General features: G+C 41.7%; 1 protein-coding gene across 1 annotated transcript in view; it reads right to left on the bottom strand.

Moving 5' to 3' along the window:
• Nucleotides 1-14,925, bottom strand: part of DNAAF2 (dynein axonemal assembly factor 2) — a 675,691-nt gene that overhangs the window by 534,170 nt on the left and 126,596 nt on the right. The window lies entirely within an intron of this gene.

The raw sequence follows: 14,925 nt of genomic DNA, 5'->3' as shown, positions 1-14,925 counted from the left end.
AAAGCAGTTTTCCATGACAAATACTTTAACTCGGCAGTAGCTGCAGGCTCAAAAGGTTGTAGAGTAAGCTTTTCCAACACAAAATTGAGATCCCAAGCAGGAGTAGGAGCTCTACGTGGGGGTCTTATGTTCTTTGCCCCTCTGAGAAACTGTTTAAACAAAGGATGAGAGAATAAAGGAGGGTCACAGTCATAATTAGCCGAAATGGCTGCAGCATGAACCTTTATGGAGGAGAAGGACAAACCTTTGTCTAATAACTCAGTAAGATATTGTAAGGAAGCACTCAAATTAGGCTTGGAAACATCAAAGTCCTTCCCTTTGCTCCAAATAAAAATCTCCTCCATTTATCAGCATAAACTTTCCTTGTACTAGGCCTCCTGGCCTCCAAAATAACATTCAAAACTTGTTGTGGAAGCGGAGAACCTCCAGAATCTAAAACAGAATATGCCAGGCCGTTAGATGCAGAGACTGAATTCTGACATTGAGAAAGTGATTGCCCTCCTGAGACAAAAGGTGTGGAATCAAAGGCAGAGGCCATGGAGGCTCTCGGACCAAACTCCTCAGTAGTGGGTACCAGTGCTGTCGAGGCCAATCCGGTGCTATCAGGATCATGGATGGCTTGTCTTGTCTGGCCTTCAAGAGAACCTTGGGCAGAAGAGGTAGAGGTGGAAAGGCATATACATGAAGATTGTTCCAACTGAATGACAGAGCGTCCACCTTCCAAGTTGTGGGATGAAACCTTTTTGTGCAAAACTTTGGCAACTGGTAATTTAGTGGAGAAGCGAACAGATCTATGTCTGGAGTTCCCCATGACACTGTCAACTTTTGAAATACCTGAGGATCCAATTTCCACTCGTGAGGATCCACTATTTGTCTGCTCAATACATCTGCTAAGGAGTTCTGTGCTCCTGGTAGAAATCTTGCCTGAAGATTGAGTTTGTAACTGAGAGCTGTCTCCCACAAAATCATCGCTTGTCTGCAAAGAGGGTACGAATGAGTTCCTCCTTGCTTGTTGATGTACCACAAGACAGTTGTGTTGTCTGTTAGAATCAACACCTGCCCTGGGTGAAGTAAATCCTTGAAAGCCATCAATGCAAATTGTACTGCTAACATCTCCTTCAAGTTGATATGCAAATGTTGAAGTTTGGCAGGCCACGTGTCTTGCACCCATTTTCCATTGAGGTGTGCTCCCCAAGCCTTGTCCGAGGCATCCGTCGTTAGAATCTGACTCGCCTCTGGTCGGGTCACAGAGAGTCCCTTGTTTAGGTGACATTCCTGAGTCCACCACAAAAATTCCTTCTGAATGCAAGGTATTATCTGAATGACAGTGTCTAGATCCTGGCAGTGTTGCGTCCATAGATTTTTGAGATACCATTGAAGCTTCCTCATATGCAATTTGGCATTGGGAAGCACCAGAATACAAGATGCCATGAACCCCAAGGCTTGAAGGACTGTCCTTGCAGTCAGCCTGGACTGTAGAGACATTTGATGGAAATAAAGTGAAAGACTTTTCTGTTTGTCCGGGGTCAAAAGGCCATCTGGGAAGCTGTATTCAGTCTCACACCCAGAAAGCACATGTCCTGAGAGGGTACTAGACTGGACTTTGTTTCGTTCACAGAATACCCTAGGCATCTTAACACTACCATCACATACTGTAGATGATGAAGAAGCTCGTCCCTGTCTTGTGCAATAATCAGGCAATCGTCCAAATAAGGATAAATTTGTATTCCTTCCATCCTGAAAAAGGCTATCACTGGAGCCAGAACCTTTGTGAACACTCTGGGCGCAGTAGATAAGCCAAAGGGCAATGCAGAGAACTGATAATGTAAATTCCCAGCTCGAAATCGCAGGTACTTCCTGCAACTGGGCCTGATAGGAACATGAAGATAAGCCTCTTTTAGATCCAGAGTTACCATCCAGTGATCTTTTCCCAGCAGAGGCAAAAGCTGTTGTAATGTCAACATTTTGAACTTTGGAATGTCCAAATAAGTTTTGAGGAGAGATAAATCCAAAATCGGTCTCCACGTGTTCCCTTTCTTTGGTACTAGAAACAGGCGGGAATAAAACCCTAGACCCACTTCTGAAGGAGGTACTGGCTGTATAGCTCCCATGTGAAGAAGTAATGAAATCTGTTTGTGAGCCCCCATCCTTTGCCGAGGAGGAATGTCCGGCATACCTTTGAAAGGAGGCAATGTATGGAAATAAAACTTGTAACCTTTGTTTATAATGTCCAACACCCATTTGTCTTGGGTGATTAAAAACCAATTTTGCTTGAAGAGAGCTAGCTTTCCTCCCAAAGGAGCTGCCAGGCAAGAAGAATCTGGCAGCTGAAAATGCAGGTCATTGGGCCTGTTTGAAAGGACTGGCCCCTACCCTCACCAGCAGATTGAGCAGGCGAACTCCATGTTCTAGGCCTAAAGGTACTCTGAGCTCTGCCCCTACCACGCCTAGATCTACCCCTAGACTGGGAATCAGAAGAAGGGTACGTCCACCCCTTAGCAGGCCAATTTCTACTAAACTTAGGAGGTTGAACCTGCAAAAAACTTTAACAGTCTGCATAGACTTAGCCTTGTCCTCCATTTTCTTCAAAACAGACTCCACAGGAGGACCAAACAAAACTTCGGACTGTAAAGGGCATCCAGAATTCTAGACTTAACATGCTCAGATAAATTCTGATCCTTAAGCCAGGCATGCCTACGAAGAACTGAACCAGTGGCAGCCACTCTAGAAGAAGCCTGCAAAGCATCAAAACCACACTGCAAAGAATGTTTCCCACCTGTTCAGAAACATGCACCAAATCTTGCAATTCTTTACACTCTATGCCCTCTGCCAAAGCATCCACTTTAGATTTTAGCTGAGAAAGGAGGAAATTCTGATATTTCAACATATGAAACTGGCAATTTAAAGCCCTCATTGCTAAAGTAGAAGAGGTGTACACCTTCTTACCCCATCTGTCCAAAGCTCTAGCTTCCTTATCTAGAGGAACCGGATTCTTTACAACAGAAGCCCTAACACCCTTAGGCCCCTGACTAATAGTTTCTGGGTCCGCCCTAGGACTCTTATATAGGTATTTATGAGCCTCAGGTACCCTATAATACCTGTCCGGTTTAACTGGTGCAGGAGGCATAGAATCTGGATTAAATGAGGCCTCAAAAACATCCTGAACAACATCCAAAACAGGAGGAATAGCCAAGGGTCTATGCTGTGGTAAAACAAGAACTCTCTAAGCCTCTTTCTGGAATCTGAGTAATCCTGTCCTTCCCACTTAAAATGTTCCCTCATAGAGTGTAAGGTTTCTGAAAATGAAAAATCCTCTGGAGGAAGCAGAAGGCGTAGAATCCTCTGCATCGAATCCGAATAAGGAGGAAAATCTTGAATATCTTCAGCAGAAGACTCAGAATCATCTGAGGCCTGCTCCAAAATTTCCAACTCTGGCTCTACCCTGGGCCTCTTATCAGGAGGGGGCATGGAACCTCTAATTAAAGTAATCAAATCTTCTGCCATTTTAAGCATATGCTTCTTAGGTACAGACCCTGAAGAACCAGAACTAACTCCAGAAGAAGGCAAAACAGACCTGCCCTTAGAAGGAGCCCTAGAAACAGTAGCAGAAGGCCTAACCCCCTTAGGCAAAGAAGGGAGAATAGGAACCTGAGAGGCCCCTTCAGCCTGACCTGACTCCTGTGAGGCCACATCCTGTAAAATCAAGGTTTCCCCTGAGACTCAACAGAAACTTCAGCCGGATCCACCTGTTCCACTGCAGTCTCTAAAGGACCGGCGTCCAAAATGGACAAATCATCCTGCCTAGGCTTTACAGATTTGTCTTTACGCTTCTTCGTGGAAGCGGGCGTCGGAGGATCCGACGGCATATTATAATTACACCGTTTGCCAAAGACTAACCTAGCGCAATCTAGCCTTCTCTTAATAGTGCGCTTATTAAACCTAGCACAAAACCGACACCCAACTATGTCGTGCTCCGGCCCCAAGCAAGGGATACAAAGCGAGTGGTAATCCCTATGCGGTATCTGCTTCCCACAAGAAATACAATTATTCACTTTTTCTGACATCCGGTAAATAACTGAGGCAAGAAAAAACAAATGCTCTAACGGGTACTTAGCCCAACTTGGTATGTCTGAAACTCAACGAAAAATTTCAGAAAGCGAGCGGCACTTGCAACGCTGCTTCTGCATCGGACCATGCGGCAAAAAAGACTGAGGATATGACGTCGGTCATGCACTTTTATACCCTGACGCTCTGATGTCAGGGCTGTGCGCCCATGACCGACGTCAGCCTAATACTTTGGTATTCGGGCCGACCGAGGACAGCGGACTACCCATAAGTAAGGACTGCAGCAATGTGAGATGAAGAACATCTACTAATGAGACTCTGGGTGTGTTATCTACTACCAGATTAACCTCTCATGACATTAAACTACTGGTTTAACAAAAGCACAGAGCCAGGGCCCTATACCAATCCACCAAACACAAAACCAATCTCACCACCTATCAATTATGAAACCAAACTAAGAAAAAAATCAACAATGGTAAAAAACACTACTTCCAACCTTCACAACCCACAAAATGTCTGGCAATCAGCTACCTCCTCAACCCTGGAAATCCTTTACCCCCACTCCTTCCACATCCAATACCTCCGAACCCTACCACTCATAATACCCTCCCCTGCCTCTGTTACTACAAACTCCTTCTCATTTATACCTATTGAAACTTCTTACATTAAAAAGCTCCTAAGTAAACTAAAACCCTGCTGCCTTTCTGCCGACCAGTTACCAAATGAATTCTTAAAAATAGCAGCTCCATCCATCACCTGTCCTAGCTATACACTAATCAATCATTCTATCTGTGAACAATATGTGCCTCACCTCTGGAAAGTCATTCACATCATCCCCCTCCACAAGGGTGGCCCCTCTGGAGATATCTCTAACTACTGCCCCATTGCTATCCTCCCACCTATAGCTAAGATCCTACAGAAATGTATTCAGCAACAACTCCTAAATCACCTTACCACTAATAACCTTCTAGCAGATACCCAGGAAGGCTTTCAACCCAAGCATAGTACAAACACAGCCTTAATAACCTTCACCAACACATTTCATCACTTTATGAACAATGGACAACTAGTCTCTGCTGTTTTCCTGGACATGTCAAAAGCTTTTGGCACCATTACCCACCAACTACTACTTAAACTCACGACGTACAATCTCAGTTCATCATCCCGACATGGTTTCACAGTTATCTATCAAACTGTCAACATGCTACTAAATGGGAGAATAATCTCTCCCCTCTACTGCCAGAATCCACTGGAGTACCCCAAGGTTCAATACTTGACCCCTTTCTCTTTATCATATTTACTAATAACCTTAATTCAGCAACCCAACTTGCCTCAGTCATACAGTACACAGACGATACATCTCTTATCTGCTCTGTCCCTCCCCCACAAGAAATACAAGATAAGATGCAAAAATCATTTCAGGAAATTGAAACTTACCTATCAAACCACCAACTCATTCTTAACCGAAATAAGACTAAGTTAATGATTTTCACAAACAAAACTACCAAACAGTGCTCCCTACCCCTCTTTATTCAATCCACCAATGGTACCAAAACTGAGCCCATAAACCAGGCCAAACTCCTACGTATTACAGTAGATGACTGGGTAAAATTTGATATTCATATTGCCCCAACAATCAAAAAAGTCCATACTAAACTCAGTGCTCTCTGTACAGCCAAACCTTACCTAACACTCCAAGCAAGGGTAGTCACAGCTATACCTCAGCTTCTATTTATCCTTCTCTATTGCTCACACATCGTCAACAACCTATAACAAGGCTGACCTTCATAACCTAGATTCCTGATATAACAAAATAGCAATGTTTGCCATTAGTCATCCCCATAAATCCCATCATTGTTCTTTTCTACAACAACTTAACTAGCTAGAACTTCCCATCCTGTTAATATTAAACCAACTTACCCTCACCCAAAAAATCATTCACAGCCCCAATAACTGCCCTGTAGTGTGTTCATATATTTTTATTTGGCATGCTCTCTGACAGCTTTGAATTTTACTCAGTTATCAAAAAAGCTGTAGTTTACATTTCTAAGTTGTTCCTATTTGTAATAGTTTGGCTAGTTTACTTTTTACATATGATTATGTATGGATAATATTCAGATCTTACTATTGTAAATTCTGTATTTTTTTATTTGTCTTGTTTTTGGAGCTTTTCTCCCAGGTCTCTGCTGAAAACGGGCTACTAGCACAATCGGACACTACCCAGTAAACAAATGTAAATAAATAAATAAATAAAACATGCAAAAAAAATAATAAAAATGTATTACCTAGGTCAGTTGCAGTTCATAATACATTTTTTTCAGCCAGTTTAGGTTAAAGTCATTTACTCACAAACATATTCATACCCAAATTTATCTCAGCATAGGCCTCAGTTCTAGTAAGCAATCTCATTAAATGACAAAGAAAAACATTCACAAGTGGTGTTCTTTAAACGTGTGCAAACTGGTCAATACAAAGACACATGCTTTTATCACATCATTTTATCTTTTATTTACCATCACCACTAGTTACAACACAAAATGACAGCCAGCTTGGGGGGGGGGGGGGGCATTCACAGGTGGGTTTCTGTGAAGATATAGAACAACATTAATAATTTAATACATTAATAACCTCCTCCATCTTGTTACTGTAGCCTTGCAACTAAATATTTTATGTGTGTGTGTGTGTGTGTGTGTGTGTGTGTGTGTGTGTGTGTGTGTGTGTGTGTGTGTGTGTTTTAATTTATCAAATCCAAAAAGTAATCAATTTTCAGTCATAAACCATAAAGGTCCAATACACACACACACACACACACACACACACACACACACACACACACACACACACACACACCTCAGATCTCCCAGTTTTTGGGGAACACATGTAATGTGTTCTCAAACTTTTGTTCCATCCCTCCTATATCTGGAAATTATTTTGCGTGAATATCACCCACTAACAGTATATTTTCCCTAAATATTTTCTCTTTGTCCAGAATTCCCAGGTAAAAGTTGAAAGACATGAAACATACATAAACACCCAGATTGTGCTAAAACATATGCAGCTATGTCCCACATTAGAGGAGTGGGCCACTTTTTCCCTTTTGTCAGGCTCCAACTTATTAAAAAAAATTTGTTTACTGCACTCCTTTTGAAAAAAACGTTTTAAATTATACAAATTAGTGCACTCAACAAACCAAATAAAATTTCTCTATTAATAAAAAGGGTCTGTTGCCATGGATATGAACTTCACCGCTACACTTGTTGCTGCTTGGTGGATATGGGCATCCTGAGTCAATGTAGAAAGTGGCTCATATTTACAGACAACCCGTTAATTATTAAACAAACTGATATGGTATGTGAGAGATATATTTGCACAATGTCACTGGAGGAAAAGCTCTCACATAAAAACACTCCTAATGTCAATAAGGTTGTCAGTAGTACACACACTGTACCGACCACACACAATTCCAATAGACCCATATATGCAGAGGCATAGGATCATAGGAGGTTACTAGGCTATTGGCCCTGAGGCCCTTATAAGCCTAGCCAAGAGTTTAGCCTGTGTTTAGACAAATCAGCACCCAATACCCCTGTCCAGCAGGGACATGGATGGAATCCCAGGGTAAATTTTCTGTTTCCCATCCAGTCATCCAGGTTGCGCTTAAAAGAGGCAAAGAGGTACTCTGCTTGATGTGGAGAGGAAGTCTATTTCATAGATGAGGTAGTCTCTGGGACACAAATCTGTCCCGCCAACAAGTCTTGTTGATGTCACAGACAAGGTTGAGGCTGTGCATGTGGATTACTCTAGTGGAGCTTGACTTGCAGATATGCAGCAGTCCTAGGTAGGGTCCATGATCGCCTTATATGCCAGACAGAGGGTCACCTCTGAGGAGTCTGTATGAAACTGAATAGAGGTATAAGACTTTTAGCCTATTTGTGTATGGTAGATGTTTGAGGCCCTGGATTCTCCTAGAGAGGAACCTCTGTGGTCTCTCCAGCTGCTGCATGTGCTTTGCAAGGTACATGCCGAAAGGTGCATTTTACTCAATAATGGGCCTTATATGGGAAGAATACAGGGGTGTTATGACCTCCTTCTCCCTGGATGAGATACCCTTACTTACAAGGTGGGCCATGTAGAAGGCTTTGCATACCACGGAAGCAACATGGTGGTCAAAGGTCAGGTTGCTATCAATGTGGGTGCCCAAATCCCTCACGACTGATTGAGTGCTTAGGGTGTTGTTATTAATGTGATAATTTGTGGGGACATCACTCTCCCCAAAGGAGATGATGATGCATTTTTTTGGTATTCAGCTTGAGGCCATGTTTCTGGCACCAGTCATTTGTCTGAGTGAGACCCTCTTGGAGGATGTCCACATCACTAGGGAAATTGATGACAGCACCCAGCTTGCAGTCATCTGCAAGCTTGGTTGGCCATAGCCCACTGGTTTTGGCCTGCACCTCAGAAAAGTATATCCCAAATAACAGGGGCCCTAAGACTGAACCCTGGGGTATGCCTCTTGTTACGGGTCTACTGCTTGAGGTGGCTTCCTCTATTTTGATTACTTGGATTCTATCAGTGAGCCAGTTTGCTACCCAGCTGGTAACATATGAATTGATGCCTAGTTGAGAGAGTTTATCTATTATGCCCAAGTGGGGAATAGTGTCAAAGGCTTTGGCCAGGTCAAAATAGACAGTGTGTACTGTCTTCCCCTCATCCATGGCTTTGGTGACTGTCTCAAAGAAGTCAACCAAATTTAGCAGATATGACCTCCCCTTGATGAAGACAAACTGTGTGGGATCAAGTGTTTGGAGGTTCCAATATCCTTGTTAACGAGGTCCATGATAATCTGTTCTATGGCCTTGCAGATCAGGCTAGCTAGGCTGATGGGTCTATAATTTCCTGGATCGGTGGATGCTTCACTTTTGTGTAAAGAGATGACAGTGTCTGTCCTCAACTCAGCTGAATGAAGCCAGTACTCAGGCTTCGGTTGAATAGGGTGCCTAATGGTGCTGCAAGTTCCTGGCGGAGTAAACGTAGGAGGCTGCCTGGGATGGTATTTTGGTCCTATGGAGGCTGTATTTTTTGCCTTTGAGAGAGCAGTGATGACCTGTTCCCTAGATATAAGGAGAAGAGGGCAGGTACTGGGGATGTCCTGATTTACTAATGAGGGGACAGAGGGGTAAAGTTTTCACTAAATCTGTCACCCAGCAAGTTTTCTATATCTATGGCATTTGTATATGTGGCATTTAAATGTAACTTACCTAAACCACAAAGACCTCCTAGGTGAAGTACTCTTAAACTCCCTCAGCCACCCTGAATGCACTCTTTCAAAATAACACCCACATCAACCCATACAACCACATCTCATGGAGCCTCTACTTCTAAACCCATATGGCAAGCCACCACAGAATCTAACATTCTGGTCAATGGAGGCCTCATTGTGAGATAAACTGATGTCCCTCTCACCAGGCTGAGTAAAGAGAAAGTCATAGTCAGTTGCTTATCAGGGGCCAGGATCCACCACATTGGTAGCGCACTCAGGTCATTGGACCACAAGTACCAGTATGACTCAGTAATAATCCATGTGGGTGTAAATGACCTGAGATGTACCTCCCTAGACAGTATGAAGAGGGACATCATGGAGCACTCAAAATGCGTGTCTCAGGCTGCTATGAGCATAGCATTAAGCACCATTTTACCTTCTCTTAGGATGATGCCACAGTATGAAGAAAAGATGACTGACTTTAATAACTGGCTTAGTTTCTGGTGTCATTCTACTGTGATGCAATATTTGTCAGCATAGAAGGATATGGTTAACAGACCATGCTGCTTTGCCAGGGATGGTCTGTACCTCTCCTGTCCATAAAACACCACTCAAACTTCTGTCATTACAATCTACCGGTATCAGTCAATAAGCAAAATATCCACAGAAAAATATTTGAAGAAGTAAAATTCATCCAAATAATTCCACATTAAAGAGATTTGTAACTAATGAAGAGGCTGCTACTAGCAAACAATTTAACTTTCAGTGTTTCATCTACAAATTCCCCCCTCCCTAACCCTAAAGCCCCAATTGATCCTTAAAGCTACATTCCACTTCCCCTCCAATTCCAGATCACTCCTTAAACCTAAATTAGCTTAGACCTCCTGCTCAACATGGCTCAGTAAACTGAAAATTCTCAACCCCCTCCCTAACCCCAATGTTCTTATCATTCTTTAAACCTAAAATCCCGTCTTCTCCCTATACTAAAAATACCCTTCACCCTCTGGTCCATGAGCTCTTAACCTAAAATCTCCACCCCCAACCCTAAAGTCCTGACCGTTCCATAAAATGTAAATTCCATTACCCCTTCTAAACCTTAACATCTCTATTGTGCATTAAACCTACAATTCCTGTCCCTTCCACTCTCTGTTCCCATATCTATACCCAAAAGCACCCTCCCATCTCCCTTTTTCTACTTATCTTGTCCACAGCAAGCACTTGCTTGCATCCATTTCCTAGGAAGCAAGCAGATGGTATGGCAGCTGTGATGCTGAACTTACATTCAGCTTTGAGAATGAGCAAATGATCAGATGGGTTTACAGCCATTGGAGATCCTGTCAGCATATTTCTGACATTCAAGCAGCTGGAAAACCCACTACACCAGACTTAGATGGTGAGCTACTTCATATGCTATGAAAAAAGTGAAGAGAAATTGAACAGAATACAGAATGCCATTACCTTACACTACAGTAACATCATTTAAGGTGTTGCTACTATTATGAATTACTACTATTATAAAATTATTATGGAATGCTTGGTAATAGGTGTGTTATGATAGGTGTGTTTTAGATCCAGCTTTACCAAGGAAAGCAATACAGAGTGGTAGTGAAGTGATCATATCTTGAACTTTTAAACAAAAGGGTTTAGACCAGAAAGATCTAGCACTTGGTCCCAAGGATCCTTCTGGTTTGAAAATTAGATAAGTTATGAATAATAACCTTTCCTTGGGAGATTGAATGACACTGGATTCTATGACTTGAGACAGAATTCTGTGTAAAATGTGAAATAGAGGAATTTGGATCCCTGGGTGAGGGGGAATCCAACAGAAAGGAAGGTGGACTCCCAATGAAGTATTACATCCACTTTGGATTATGTTCAGAACCCAACTCTGTCTGAAACAATGTGATTCCAGTAAAGAGGATGGAGTGTCAGAAAGAGAAAGATTTCCAGAGCTGGGGATGTTGAACAGGCAGGTAATCATGCTGACTGAGAGGAATGTATTTTACTTTCAGAGACATTTCCTTTCTTTATTGAGCCTCCTTTCTATTTCTAAAACCTCATGACTAGCTCCACAATGCTTACATTGTTTGTTAGAAAAAGGAACTAAAGAGGAGGAAAGCTATTTGTTGTGAAAAAAAAACAAGGTTGAAAAATCTGAATCAGTCCAACAATTAGTATTCCCACAAGTACATATGCTGCACAGAGACAAAACACACCAAACAAGTCTCTGTTTCAGATTACACATCAGGAAAAGTTTAAGAGTGAAGCTAAGCAAATTTCCTCAAAAGTGATCTTGATGTAGTAGATCTGGAGGAAGGTCAGCAGCATCATGAGTACATGTTAATATCTTTAGACGTTGAAGAAATGGATATTACAGAAGCATTTAATGAATTCTTTTACTCAGAAGAAGGGGGGTTAATTATAAATTTCTCCACATTCCAAAAAGACACAAGAAAAAACTTCAACATATGAATGTGACAGTTTAAAATCCTGAAAGTTAAAGAATACATTTATGCTCACCATAAGATGAGTGCTACAGTAGCCTTAACTATATGTTTTATATTTTACATAGGCTATAATAGTGAGATAGCTTCCAAAGCTTCAGGGTACATTCCATGGGTCTAAACCATCAGTGAGATTCAAAAGAGCAAACACAGACCTTTCCTGTGACCAAACAGCAAGCTTTTCTGAGGCTTTCAAGGATGGATGGTCGCCTTATGCTGCTTTTTTGCTGGGCAGACAAGTGGGGAAAGAAATCTTCCAGTTTAGGGGAAAAAAAGTTATGTACTCACCCTAACATTCCATCTGTGTTGTCCATTTTCATTCTTCCTCACTTAAGGGTCTTGGATCTCAGCCACATTTTCTAGATTTTGGATCATAGTCTCAAGCTCCTCCCAATTCCCATAATGCACTACAATGTCCCCAAGAATTGTGAACAGGAATCACAAAGTATTATAGAGAGTGATGAAGTGTACTTCAGATTGGCTCACCCATTACCAACAGTCCAAAAAAGTAGTTGGAAGACCACCAGATATAGTAGTTCATGAAAACAAAAGCACAAAAGTAATCATTGAAACTGTTACACACTGTCATCACAGTGGCTTACATACAGTAAGACACAAAGTCATAAAATATCAAGATTTGCAGGCAGAAACGAGAATAATGTGGAGGGAAAAATTCCCATACAGTTCCAATAGTAGTAGGAAGAGGAGGTATTGGTTGAATAAAACAAATAAACAAACAAACAAACCCTACTGTCATTTTTAAGATATGCTACCCAAAAATATAACTCTATATGAATTGCAGTAATCAATTCTGGGCCCATTGTGGGTGCTACGAAAAGCACTTTTGGATAACAAAGATTGAAGCAATGCTAACTTCATGAACTTTAACCATATTCAGCTTAGGAACGGGGTCTATTCCCATAGCAGTATTAGAAACCCAAAAGATTTTGAGAAATTAAACCATACTTCTGACATATCCACTTAAATGGCATGTTTATAAAGCAACATGCAACCTGTCCAAGTTTAATCCAGACAGCTGCACTACTACCCTATTATCTATTAACTGGAAAATCCAAAAAATCCTACCCTTAAATGATGCTTTAAATGAATTCAATGCAACTTTCCTAAACAGCATTATAACTTATAGAAGGAAGACAGTAAAAAACAAATAATGCAATTTGGCTATCCAAAAAGAGAAGAATGCTAATGCCAGATAAAGAAAAAGTGTTGAAAAAATGGTAGAAATACAAAACATCACAATATCTCAAACTTCAGAATGCTCCACATCTGTAATAAAAAGCAAATAAATGAGGGCAAAAAATATAGTAGAACAATACTCTGAACAATAGCACACACAACCCTAAAAAGATTCCAGTCATCTATTAAAGGAATCATGCATCCTGGTCAAAAATTCAACCCTAATCCCTCACCCAAAAACTCGTCATTCAAACCTGCAATAAAATTAATCTCTTATTTCATAGATGCCAATGACTCCCACATCTGATGCCAACCCTGCCAAATAACCATACAGCACTACGTCCATTTTCACCTTCAAACCAGTGCCCTCATTCTATATAAAACAACTCAAACTATGCTTAGCTTCAGCTGATGACTTTCCAATTGAGTACCTTAAAATAGCAGCCAAAAGCATTGCCCAGCCTGTCTCAATCCTTATAAAAAGGTCAGTGTAGGAATCCCACATTCCCTTTCTTTGGAAACCATCACATATTATCCATCTACACAAACTAGGAAGTTCAACGGACATCACTAACCTTAGACCTACAGTGATCTGAGCTTCATGGGAGAATAGTAGGCCAATTTCCCTTAATTTAGACTCAGACTGTGTGCTCTGTTTATGAGGGGAAGACCTTAATTGTCATGCTAACCCACCATCTATGAAATACTTGACAACATGGCTTCCATACCGCCCATAGTACTAACACTGCACTTCTAACCCTTATAAAGACGTTAGGAAAGGTAGAGGTAATGCCAAACTAGTCCCCCTCTTATTTCTATACTTGTCTAAAGCCCTCAACAAAATTTATCACAGCAAACATTCTACTTCAACTGAACACATTAGGTCTATCGCAGTACACCCTTCAATGTTTCAAAAGGTACTTGTCCAATAGGTATCAGTCAGTAAAATGGCACTACACCCTTTCTCCATACATCCCAGTCACCACCAGTGTACCACAAAGCTATATCACTGGTCTCCTCCTCTTTGACACAGCAGCACCCTCCACTGATCCACACGACACACTTCCATAATACAATATGCTGATGACTCCACACTCATATATGTATCAGATAATCCCTATGTCACCCAATGGGTTGCTAAATGGCTTACTGATAGAACCCACACTGTAAAAGTAGCCGACTCCAAATCCAGCTCCAGACAAGTGACAAGTGGAGTACCTCAGGGTTCAGTCCTGGGGCCGCTCTTGTTTGGTATCTACTTCTCTGAAGTACAGGTCAATACTAAGGGACTCTGGCTAACAAAGTTTGCAGATGACTGCAAACTGGGAGCCATTACTGAATCCCCAAATGATGTGGATACTCTACAAAAGGGCCTTACAGAAACAGATGCTTGATGCCAGAGCCATGGGCTCAAGCTCAATGCCAAGAAATGTATTGTTATCCCCTTTGGGAAAAAAACATGTATCCATGAATTACCATATAGGTGGCAGTACACTAAACACAGAAAGTGTGATAAGAGACTTAGGGACACAGGTGGACAGTGGTCTCACCTTCGAGAACCACATCGCCACAACAGTCAGGAAATCCTTCTATGTGGCACACCTCATCATGAAGGGCTTTTCATCCAGAAAAAGGAGGTCATTGTCCCACTGTACTCATCCCTCATTAGACCCATTATAGAATACAACGCCCCATTTGGTATGTACCTCTCAAGACATCTGCAACAACTGGAAAGGCCTCAGAAATACCTCACTAAAAGAATCACAGGCCTAAAGCAGATGCCTTACGCTGACCGCCTTAAAAACTCCAGCTATACTCTGTCGTCATATCGTCTACTCAGAGGTGATCTCTGCTTAACATACAAGGCCATGTCAAACCCAGAGCTGTTGGACATGCTAC

Source organism: Protopterus annectens, chromosome 6.part0 (assembly GCF_019279795.1).
Source record: "Protopterus annectens isolate FY-2018-M chromosome 6.part0, PAN1.0, whole genome shotgun sequence".
Lineage (NCBI taxonomy): Eukaryota > Metazoa > Chordata > Ceratodontiformes > Protopteridae > Protopterus > Protopterus annectens.
Note: the sequence above shows the minus strand (reverse complement) of the source record. Positions and strands in the feature narration are given on the sequence as shown.